This window comes from Camelus bactrianus, chromosome 23 (assembly GCF_048773025.1).
Source record: "Camelus bactrianus isolate YW-2024 breed Bactrian camel chromosome 23, ASM4877302v1, whole genome shotgun sequence".
Lineage (NCBI taxonomy): Eukaryota > Metazoa > Chordata > Mammalia > Artiodactyla > Camelidae > Camelus > Camelus bactrianus.
In genome coordinates, this window is record NC_133561.1 from 31,803,196 (window position 1) to 31,814,749 (window position 11,554).

Here is an 11,554-nt window from a genome sequence, read left to right on the forward strand (position 1 = left end):
TCATGCCCCAGCAAAAGACTGGAGGTTAATTCTCTTAAGAGACTGAACTAGAGGGGCTTTGTGCCTGGGAATACCAACACAGATGAGCCAAGGGTGAGCAAAGGGGAATTAAAGTCCAGATCCTGAAATATCAGTCCTCTGCTACCTCAGGTCCTCCTTTTCCTCTACTTGGTTCCCAGGACACTGACAGCCAATCCTACACCTCCTCCTACCCCTAGGGAGGAGAAGAGATAATTTTTCATGGTAGAAAAGATTTTTAAAAATAAAGAAATTTGTACTTTTTTTCTCCTCCCCTCAAAAGGACAGGATCCCTGCCCAGTCACCAGTAAAGCACACTAATTGACAAGCATAGCTGAAGTTCTCATCAGGTTTTAAGTCCCTCACTCTTAAATTTGGATGGGCATCGAGGACCAACAAACAGGAGAAAAGCAACCAGACAAGTCTTCCCCAAAGAAGAAACAACAGAGAGAAAAAGAATAATGCAGAAACATACAATGAAAAATAAAAGAAAACTTTTAAAAATGCTAAATATTTTTACAGATATAGGAGAATATATCCCATCCATGAAACAAAACAGGATTCTATATGTATGTGTATATATGAAATACCGAAGTTAATAATATTAAAAACTTTTAAAGGTTGAAAAATTAAGTTGAGGAAATCTCCCAGGAGTCAGAATAAAAAGACAAATGATGGGGGGGCAGGTAATAGTAGAGAACAGCTAAGAAAACCAGATCAATTAATGAATAATAGGAGTTCAGGAAGAAGAGAACAGCAAAATGGGGGAGAAATTGGCTAATAAATAATGCTAAAAAAAAAAAAAAAAGCCTCCCCAGAACCAAAGGGAAATATATGTATTTCCATGTTGGCAGTTTTCATATTGACAGATTTCCTAGTATAAGGAATAAAAAAGACCTACACCAGAATATGTTTTTGAGAAATTTCCAGGCACCAGTGACAAATAGAAGAACATATATGTTTTCAGAGAAAAAAACAAAGCAAAACAACAAAGATTACATAGAAAGGATGAGAAAAGAAACCAAAAGTGAATGGAGCAATGCCTTTGAAATTTTAAAGCAGGGATTTGCCAACCATTACCCGTGGGCCAAATCCAGGTCACAGACTGTTTCTGTATGGCTCCTGAGCTAGGAATGATATTTAAAATTTTAAAGAGCTATAAAAAGAAAAACATAAAACAAAAACAAAGAAGAATATGTGACAGAGACCATGTGTGGCTCCTAAAATCTAAAATATTTACTCTCTGCTCCTTTACAGAAGTTTGATAGCCTCTGTTCCAAAAGAAATTTTTTTCAATCCAATTAAAGTATTAAACAAGTTTAAGAATATATAAAACCTACTTCCCAACTTATTCTACAAGTAATACTCTGATACCGAAACCAATAATGTCACAAGAAAACTACAGACCAATATCTGTTATGAATATAAATGCAAAAATACTCAACAAATACTAGCAAACCAAATTCAGAAACATAAAAGAGGATTATACACTGTGACCAAATGAAATTTGTCCCAGGAATGCAAGATTGATTTAACCTAATAAAATCAATCAATGTAATGCATCATATTAATAGAATAAAGGATAAAAAATCACATGATCACATCAATAGACCATTTGACAAATTCAAAGCTCTTTTATGATTTAAAAAAAAAAACAAACTTAGCAACCTAGGAATAGAAGGAAAGCTCCTCAATCTGATAATGGTCATCTATGAAAAATCCACAGCTAGATCATATTTAGTGGTGAATGACTGGATGCTTTCCTCCTAAGATCAGGAACAAGACAAGGAAATCTGCTCTCATCATTTCTATTCAACATCATACTGGAGGGTCTAATGAGGTCAAATAGTCAAGAAAAAGAATGAAGTCATCCACTTAGAAAGGAAGAAACAAAACTACTAACAGATGACATCACCTTATATATAGAAAAGTCTAAGAAATTTACTAAAAACTAGTAGAATTAATAAATGAATTCATCAATGTGGCAAGATGCAAGTTCAATATATTAAAAAGTCAGCTACATTTCCATATACCAACAATGAACAATCTAAAAATTAAGACATTAAGGGAACAATCCCATTTATAATCACAGTAAAAATAAGAAAATGCCTAGGAATAAATTTAACAAAAGAAGTGCAAGACTTGTACACCAAAAGCTACACAACATTTTAAAAATAAATTGAAGATCTAAATAAGTGGAAATGAATCCCATGTTTATAGATTGGAAGAATTAACATTGTCATGATGGCAATAGTCCCCAAACTGATCTATAGATTCAATGCAATAATTATCATAAGTCCCAGATTCTTTTTATAAAAATTGATAAGCTGATTCTAAAATTCACATGGAAGTACAAGAGAGCCAAAATAGTCAAAATAATATTGAAAAAGAAGAGCAAATTGGAAGACTTTATACTTCCCAATTTAAAATGAACTACAAAGGTACATTAATTAAGACAATGTACTACTGGCATAAGGACTAACATATAGATCAATGGCATAGAATCAAGAGTCCAGAAACAAACCTTCACATTTAGTGTCAACTGATTTTCAACAAGGGTACCAAGACAATTCAGTGAGGGAAAGAACAGGTTTTTTTCAACAAATAGTCAGAGAAAACTAGATATCCATATGCAAAAGAGTGAAGTTAGACCCTTACCTCACACCATATGTGAAAATTAACTCAAAATGGATCATAAGAGTTTAGGATTAACATATACACACAACTATATATAAAATAGATAAACAATAAGGACCTACTGTATGGCACAAGGAACTATATTCAGTGTCTTGTAATAAACTATAATGGAAAAGAATCTGAAAAATAATATATATATGTAAAACTGAATCACTTTGCTATACACCTGAAACTAACAAACCATTGTAAATAAACAATGTCAATAAAAAAGTGGTTATAAAAGAATAAATCATAGACTGAAATGGAAGAGCTAAAACTAAATCTCCTAGAAGAAAGCATAAGAGTAACTTTTTGTGATCTTTGATTATGTAATGGTTTCTTAGATACAACACTAAAAACAAGTGACAAAATGAACAATAGATAAATTAGACTTTATCAAATTTGAAAACCTTTGTGCAGCAAAGGGCACTAGCAAGAAAGTAAAAAGATAATCCAAAGAATTATAGATATTTGCAAATCACATACATCCAGGATATACAGAGAACTCTTACAAATAATGCAATTTTAAAATTGGCAAAGGATTTGAACAAACATTCCTCCAGAGAAGATATGCAAGTGGTAAATAAACACATGAAAAGACATTCACCATCATTATTAGGGAAATGTAAAGTCAAGCATAAAGAGCTACCACTTCATTCTCACTAGGATGGCTAAAATAAAAGACAAAGCAAGTATTGATGAGGATACGGAGAAATTGGAAACTTCATACGTTGCTGGTGGGAATGTAAAATGGTGCAGTCACTCTGGAAAACAGTTTTGCAGTTGCTCAAAATGCTAAACATAGAGTTATCTACGTGACCTAGCAATTTCACACCAAAGATGAAATATATGTTCACACACAAAAACTTGTACATTAATGTTCAGAGTAGCATCACTCAAAATAGCTAAAATGTAGAAGCAACCTAAATATACATCACCTGTTGAATGAACAAAACATGGTATATTCATACATCAGAATATTATTTAGCAATAAAAATAATGAGGTGCGGATACATGCCACAACATGGATGAACCATGAAAAGATTATGTTAAGTGAAAGAAGTGAGTCACAAAATACCACATATGATATGGTTCAACTTACGTGAAATGTCTAGAATTGGCAAATCCATAAAGACAGGAAGTAAATTAGTGGCTGCCTGGGGTTGGAGCAGGGAGTTGGGAAAAGAGGGGTGAGTAGAAATAGTGAGTGATTACTATACAGGGTTGATGTATACAGGGTTTCCTTTTTGGGGTGTTGAAAATGTTCTAACATTAAATAGTGATATTTGTACAACTCTGTGAATGTACTAAAAACCATTGAACTGTACACTTTAAGTGGGTGAGTTTTATGGTATGTGAAATATATCTCAATAAAGCTGTAAAAAACAGAGACATTTTCAGATATGCAAGAATTCAAAAATTAACCTCCCACTTATCTTTCACAAGAAGCTACTTGCAGTTGTATTCTGCCAAAAAGAGTAAATAAACTAAGAAAGAGGAAAACATGGAATCCAGAAAACAAGAAATTTAACACAAGAGAGAGGCAAAAGAGAGTCTCAAATTAATGATAAAGGGAAGCTCATGATGACAGTTGTGCAGCAAGCTGAGACAGCTATACGTTAGAAATAACAGAAAGAAAAGGGATATAGGAGAGAAATCTTTGAGAAGGAAAAAAAAAGAAACAAACTACTGAATATGTTTGCACATATTGAGGTAATTTTTATTGTTCAACTAGATAATTGGAAATGAAGCTGTGATAAGTACATGGAGAACTAAGCAAGCAAGCAAACAATACAGCAACAATTAACTCCAGCAAAACATAAAGTTATCCCCCAAATAAAATAGTTTCATTGTATCCCCCAGATAAGCAGTGAATTACATTTCCATAACCATAGCATCATAAACACTGAATATTGATTTCACCCACAAGGTGACAATATTATAATGGGAGGGTGGGAAGAAGTGATTGTACAGGTATGGTGGGAATGCTGGAAAGGTTGGTATAGGATCCAAAAAAACTAAAACTGAAAAACCAAGAAAGAGCAGTATAATCCTGGTATTTAGAAATAGAGGGCTGGGGAAAAACAGAAGAAACAGAGAAGAGAGTTGTAAGCAGTTTTTTCCAGGAAGTGGGAATTCCAAAAATTAGGGAGAAAGGATTGCAGTTTTTTCACTCTAGACTCCGTGGTACTATTGAATTAAAAACAAAAACAAAAACCAAAAGCAAAAACAAAAACAAAAACAAAAACAAAAACAAAAACAAAAAACTACCTATGCATTGCTTTGATTTTTTTTTTTTTAAAGAATAGTTTTTAAAATAAGGTAGATAGTGATACTGGAGCTTCGGCCAAGCAACCAGCCTTCCAGAAGTTCTCCTCAGCTGCAGCGTTCCAACCTGCTCTTCCTTGACTTCAGTCCTTATCAGTTTCTCTCCTCGGTAATTGACTTAGCCCTGTAACCACCTGCTCCTGTTCGTCTCCGTATGGTATGCTTTGGCTTCTCCCCCTGCTCCTCTCATAGTCATCCAGGTCCATGCCCTGTCTCTCTCGACCTTCCCTTCTGGTCTAGACTCCGAGACATGAGCCTGGGCCAGCTCTACTCTGAATTTGTCAGCCTCAGCCAATTAGTCTGCTCCCATCTGGCTCTCTTGGCTGCTCCACTAGCCTTGTAAGTGCTCTGTTTATACATCAGTGGCAGCCGTTAGCTCTGCTTCTTCCTGGGACTCAAATGGGCAACACTAAGCACAGTTGTCCAGGGGTGGGGTAGCAAGATGGGCACCGTGTCCTCTCCTGAAATACGGACCAAGTCACAGCCCATATGGTCACTTCCCTTACTCATTCTGAGTCCACCAAACTTATGGGTCTCTCTTAAGCTCTGATGCCAAGCCTCCACCTCCTTGTGGACTTACATCATTGATTTTTAAGCCTGCATGCAGCATAGTCATCTATATAACATTTTATCTTTAAAAAATTCTGTTCTAACTCATCAACAGAGTAAGGAACAAGGATAAACACTACAAATGACATACAATGTTGATTCAAAGCAGAGATGCTCAGGCATAAGGGCCAGCAGGATGGACACAGTCCTCCCAGACCCTTGCCATCCCACAGAGAGGGATGCTTAGGCCGTGGGCCAAGGAAACCTGGTGCCCCACTGCTTTGCATATTAATGATGAAGGTGGGAGGGGATAGATCCTGAGCTTTGCAATCTGGGTTACAACCTTGTTGGCGTGAGAAATACCGTATTTCCCAATGAACTGTGTGAGAAGTTGGCATATCGGCCATTGGTTCCAACCCAAGTTTTTGAAGCCCTCCTACAGAGCAGCACTCTACTGGGCTGCCCAAGGGAGAGCCTCCAGAGTCACCCAGCAATCTGGTTTGTCTCTCATCTGTGTTTACACACCTGATTTTGCTGATTTTTGTATTATCTTTCCCTCTAAACTTTATGCTATTCAGTCTTTATCCAAGCCACTGATTAAAATATTAAAAAAGTCAAGGTCAATGAAAAAGCCCCATTGTTTACCTCTATGATGACAATAGTCAACACTCTTTTTGGCTATTAAACCCCAAAAGTCTCTATCTAATATACTGTTATCTAATTTATTTCTCTAGTTTATCCACAAAGATAACCGTGGGAGCCTTTGTCCAATTCATACTAAAATCAAGAAACCCTGTATTTATCAGGTCCTGTTGTTAGCCAGTACATGGGCGGTAAGAGCCGGCTTCAGAGACAGGGGGTGAGGAAGGGGTTCCGGAAGCCACGTCACCTGTATGGAGACAGAAACTTTTAATTAATGGAACCCAGTGGATGCAGCAAGGGAGAGAAGAAAGCATAGCAGGAGGAGCGCCCAGATATGAACCTATTAGAGTAAGTGTGTTAATTAATGTGTTTATCAAATCTTTCTCTCTAGGACTAGAGAGAACTCCCCCAGATAGCCTGAAAGCTTTGGCACCTAAAAATGGAGACCACCGAAAGGAGACAGAGGACAGAGAACTGGGAGGGGAGGGTCCCGCACCCACTCCTTTCTCTCCATCAACTCCCCTCACACGGCATCTAGTCTCTTCATGGGTAGGAAGGTGATAGCATGAATTGCGTGTTAGAATTGTGTTAGTTACTCTCTCAGGAATACTAATTATGTTCAGGCCACCAGCGGAGCACGATGCTTAACCCACAAGTCAATTCCTTTTTCCAGGATCAGCAGGACAAGGATTTGGGTGCACTTCAGACGAGACTGCAGGCTGATGCAACACCCACCTTCAGCTCAGTGCAGGCCCCACTGCTGGGCCTTCCTGGTGTTCTCTGTCTGTGTCATCGCTGTGTTTAGCGCTGTGGATTCGCAGATGCTTGTTTACATGGCTCTCACACCCACTGGACTGTCAGCCGCTTGTTGAATGCAGGTACGGTGCTATTTATCTTTGCATTCCCAGGCCCTGGCGTGTGTCTGGTGTTCTCCACCCATCTGCATGGTGAAGGCTGGTCCCTGGGCTCCTGATAAGGGCTAGGGTGGCATCACTCCAACTGCTCCCTCCTTCTCCACCCAAAGTCCAGAAGCACTGTGTTTGGCCTAGAGCAGCTGCCGAACAAATTGTTGTTGAATAAATGAAAGCGAAATATTTGCCTGTCAACAAGGAAGATCTCAGGACAGTGCTTACAGGGGACCCTGCCCACGCTGCTCACCCCTACCCTCAAGCAATCCAGGCCAAGAAAGAGCCCTGTGGCACACCGCTACGGCCCTCCTGGCCAGACGACGGGAGCCCGCGTGCGTCAGAACGTTCCCTGCAGTTCAGGGAATGAAGAGCTGCCTTTGCAGGCTTCTCAGCAGCCTCTGGTGTGAAAGGTACACTGTCCTTGTCACACTCACAAGCGCTTCTGACATCAGGCAATGCTGATAGAGCCCCTACCGTGAACCAGACCCTGCGGACAGAGCAGAACACCCAGGCAAACACCCATCCTCTGCAGCTCCTCTCTGAAATACCCAGGTAACAGCATCTCATGTATATTTCCTCAGTTTTTCAGATGCTTAAAACCACCACCAAAGGGAAGAAATTAACTACTTGCTGATTGAGATCGAGTGACCCCAGACCTTCTGGTGCCTGGGGGTTGATGGTGTTGACCACTCTGTTACCTCAACATCAGCCAATCAGAGTATGGTGCAGGAGCTGATCACGACCCTGCAACCCTCCTCCCTTACCTGGCCTTTAAATATGCTTTGCTGAAACCCTTCAGGGAGTTCGGGGTTCTCTTGACCCTGCCTTCTGTAGCAGGAGCAGTGCCGACAGCAAAGCAGGGTGAAGGGATGGAGCATAGAGGTTGAAGGTGGACCTCGGGTTTGGGTGATGTTTGATCCGAGGCCTGAATCCAGCTGTTCATTCATGTCGAAGTCCACACGTCTGCCCACCTCCCATTCTGCTCCTCCTCTCCGCTTCAGGCTGTTTCTCTGACAGGCCAAACCCCTCCCACCTCAGGGCCTCGGCTCTAGTAGTTTCCACTGCCTGCAACCCTCCTCCTTCCTGTCTTCAAGTTTTTGCTCAAATGCTAGCTTCCCAAGAAGGCCTGCCCTGACTGCCCTGTTTAAAACTGCAGTGCACCCCCCACCTCGCTCTGCCCTATGTTCCCTGTAGCACGGGTCACCCTCTAATGCGCCACACGATATGCTGCGTGTCACTGTAGCCCTTCTCCCCTCCTGGGAATGGAGGCCTGACGGGTGTGGGAACTCTCCCGGCTTCGGCTCACTAGCACATCCCGCGGGCCCAGAGTGATGGCACAGGGCAAGCATGCACTAAGGGCATCCCTCGGCCTGACGCGCCTGCCCTGTACCAGGAGCTGCCCCGGAAGCCCCTTTATAACACTGGGGTGGGGGCATGGAATGCCGCCCCTACTTCCCTCTGAGCTGTTTGGGCTAATGCTGGGGGGAGCACAAGGCGAGGACCTTTGTCAGGTCAGGAGGCTGGAGGGGGACCCAGAGAGGGGGGCATGGCCAGAGACCCCTGACAGTGGGAGGAGGCCTGGGAGCCAGAGGCAGGGAGGCCCAGAGCCTCCTGCAGAGGCTGAGGGAGAGGAAATCCCTGTCCTTACGGACTCCCTCAGGGACTCTGAAATGAGCCTTGTGACGCCAGCCCATTTCAAGGGTACAAGGCTCCTGGCGCTCTCAGTAGAGTGTCTGGAAGAATTAACTGCCTGGATGCCTAATGCGGGCGTGAGAGAGAGAGAGAGAGAGAGAGAGTGTGTGTGTGTGTGTGTGTGTGTGTGGTGTTGAGAAAGAGTCAATGTCTTCTCTCTTTAGAATTATTTATGACTGTCTTGCAGGTTTCCGCTTTCAGAGCCCTGATCTTCTGTGAACCACGGCCACCCCTCCCCACAGCCACTGTCTCTACCACCATTCCTGAGCTCTGACCAGGGGACTGACCCCTCTGTTGTCCCAAGGAGGGCTTTTCAAATGCCCTTTCCTCAAACTTAGCACCGATGCCGGCCGTGCCAGCGTGCCCTGGCCTGCTGTCACCACTCCAGGATGACAGTCACTTTCTCTAGGTTCCTGGTCACTTAATGGCCAACAAGCATCCCCTGGGGCCAGTCAGAGTTAAGTCCTGAGCAGTGAATTTCTCTCTTGCTTCCTCCACTTCTGAGCTATGAAATTATCTGTTGAGCCATTCAATAATTCATCAGATTATCCACATTTAGTCTAAATCAGATCTCATCTCCTCAGGCTAGACTTTGAAGTCCACCTTCACCTGACTCCCCTCCCCAGCCAGCTGTCCCATAGAGACCAGCCAGCTCGCTCACGCGCCGGGGCCCTTCTCCCCATCACGTGTTCCCCACGCGGCTGTGTCCCCTTCTGCCCAAGTGTAGCCCAATCTGATCCCCTCGTTCAGAAGCCCACCCTTCTCCGTTGTAACCCAGCTCGCTCTCAAAGGTCTCATCTCAAGTCCGGCCTTCACCATGAGCATCCCCGGGCTTCGGCAGCAAACAGAAGTATTTTACAATTAGAAGCACACCACTTGGCATTTGATTGTGCTCTCTTTGTTTTACATTTGTAAACTGTCTTCCCCCATAGGTGTTAAGCAACACAAGGGCAGGACCCCTGAAACCATCTCACCACGCCAAGCAAAGAACACTCCATGTTCTTCCCATCACGCATTCCCTGCACTGGTGAATTGTCCAGCCTCGTTTCCACCCTCCTCTCCAGCGCTCTCTCTCTCTCTCTCTCTTAATCCAAACCTTTAAGCCTTGCAACCCTTGGTCCCACTTCTCCCTGCAGTGCTCAGGGATTAGACAACCCTGGGTACATGGTCAGACTTTGGATTCTAGAAGATCAAGCTGGCTGTAAGCCCACTAAAGAGTTTAGAAGTGGGGCTGGAGTGGATACAAGCCAGTCGGTAAGGGCTATCTATGGAAGCAGGCTGGATGAAAGGTGGTGGGAGCTGGTTCAAGGAGGCACTGATAGAGATGGAGACAAGTGGGTGGATTCAAGAGATTATCTGAAGCACTTTCGCATCTACCAGATCCTGTGAGATCTGTCTCCTTCTACAAGCCATGAGTGACACTGAGTAGTAGATACAATTCGGATCTCAGTCTAGGTGATGCAACGGAGACTAGGAGGAGTGCAGTGGACTGCCCGGGTTCACACAGCTGGTTAGGATGGCCTTGGCACTCACACCCGGATCCTCAGACATCGCATCCAGGACTCTTTCTGGTCCCGTGTCCTGGGGACTCGCACTGGAGCTACCACGGGGTGGGGAGCGGGTGTAGAGCTGAACGTCCCTGACTCGGCCACCTGCCTGAGGCTGTTTACACAGTTCTGATTGATTTGTTGGAACGTGTAATTATTTTTGCTGAATTTTTCCCACGCTCTATTTGTCTTTTCACTCTCCAGCAGACAAGCTACAGGAAGAAGCAGCTTGGGAGACAAGTGGGAACAGAAGAGCCTGCCAGGTCCTGGGATAGAAGGTGAAGGGATTCCAGGTGCCCGTCTTCTGGCCGCTTCCCCTTAGCTCCCTCGGCCCCTCCCTTGGACCCCCTTCCTGCCCACAGATGGGAGTGGGAACTCTTGTGCCCAGTCTGTCTTCCCAGGACCTCTCAGGTCTGTCTCTGACCAGAAACGTGCCAGAGGAGAAGCTCTCCAGAGTCCCCAGCTCCCTTTCTGCCATGGAACCATTTCTTATTGGCACATCTCTCAAGACACCGACTTTCTGGAAGAAAAAAGAAGGAAAGAACATTGCGAGGATAAATTGTTAATTTTCTAAGTTAAATATAACTCTGAGATGCTACCTCCCTAGCTGGTGGGACATTCCACTCCGCTCGGGGTAACCCCTTCCCCTCTCTAAGGCGGTTCGGGTGTTTAGGGTACTTACTCAACTCAGAAAACTTGGGGAAAGGCTTCTGCCCATTGTCCAAACCGGTAGGGTCCCTTCAAGGAGATGAGGGCTGCTCCTGGGGTCCAGTCCCTCCATGCCAACTTGGCCTTAGTGCTCTAGGCCCTGTAAGAGGGTCAGCTGTGTCCTGGGTAGCTGTGTGGGTGTGGAGGGCAGGTCTCCACCACTCACAGAGCCTGCCCAGTCCTCCCCCCCCCTCACTCTCCGCTGGGGTTCAAAGCACCCCCCCCAACCCCCACTGCAGTCCAAGCAGCAGCCTCTCTCTCCTCCCCTTGGAGCCAGCTCTGTCCCAGCCATGGCTTTGGTAATTTGCATGTAGATCTTCTTTTGTTTTCTGTTTTAAAATTAGAGTAGAGGCACAAAGAAGTGGTTAGCTCTCACCAAAGGGTAAGAAGAGCCTAAACCCTAGTATTCAAAGCTTGGATGATCTTCCTGGGGTGGATTCGTGGTGAAGTCGGACAGAGCGCTCACTTTTTTGTGACACAGTTTCT

At 43.7% G+C, this 11,554-nt stretch overlaps 1 long non-coding RNA gene across 1 annotated transcript; it reads right to left on the reverse strand.

Moving 5' to 3' along the window:
* Window positions 1–6,324: 6,324 nt before the first annotated feature.
* On the reverse strand, window positions 6,325–11,177 carry LOC141574778 (uncharacterized). The gene is made up of 3 exons (XR_012501897.1): window positions 11,043–11,177; window positions 6,949–10,880; window positions 6,325–6,460 (listed from the first exon to the last, which is right to left on the reverse strand). It is a non-coding gene; the product is annotated as an uncharacterized LOC141574778 (long non-coding RNA).
* Window positions 11,178–11,554: the final 377 nt, after the last annotated feature.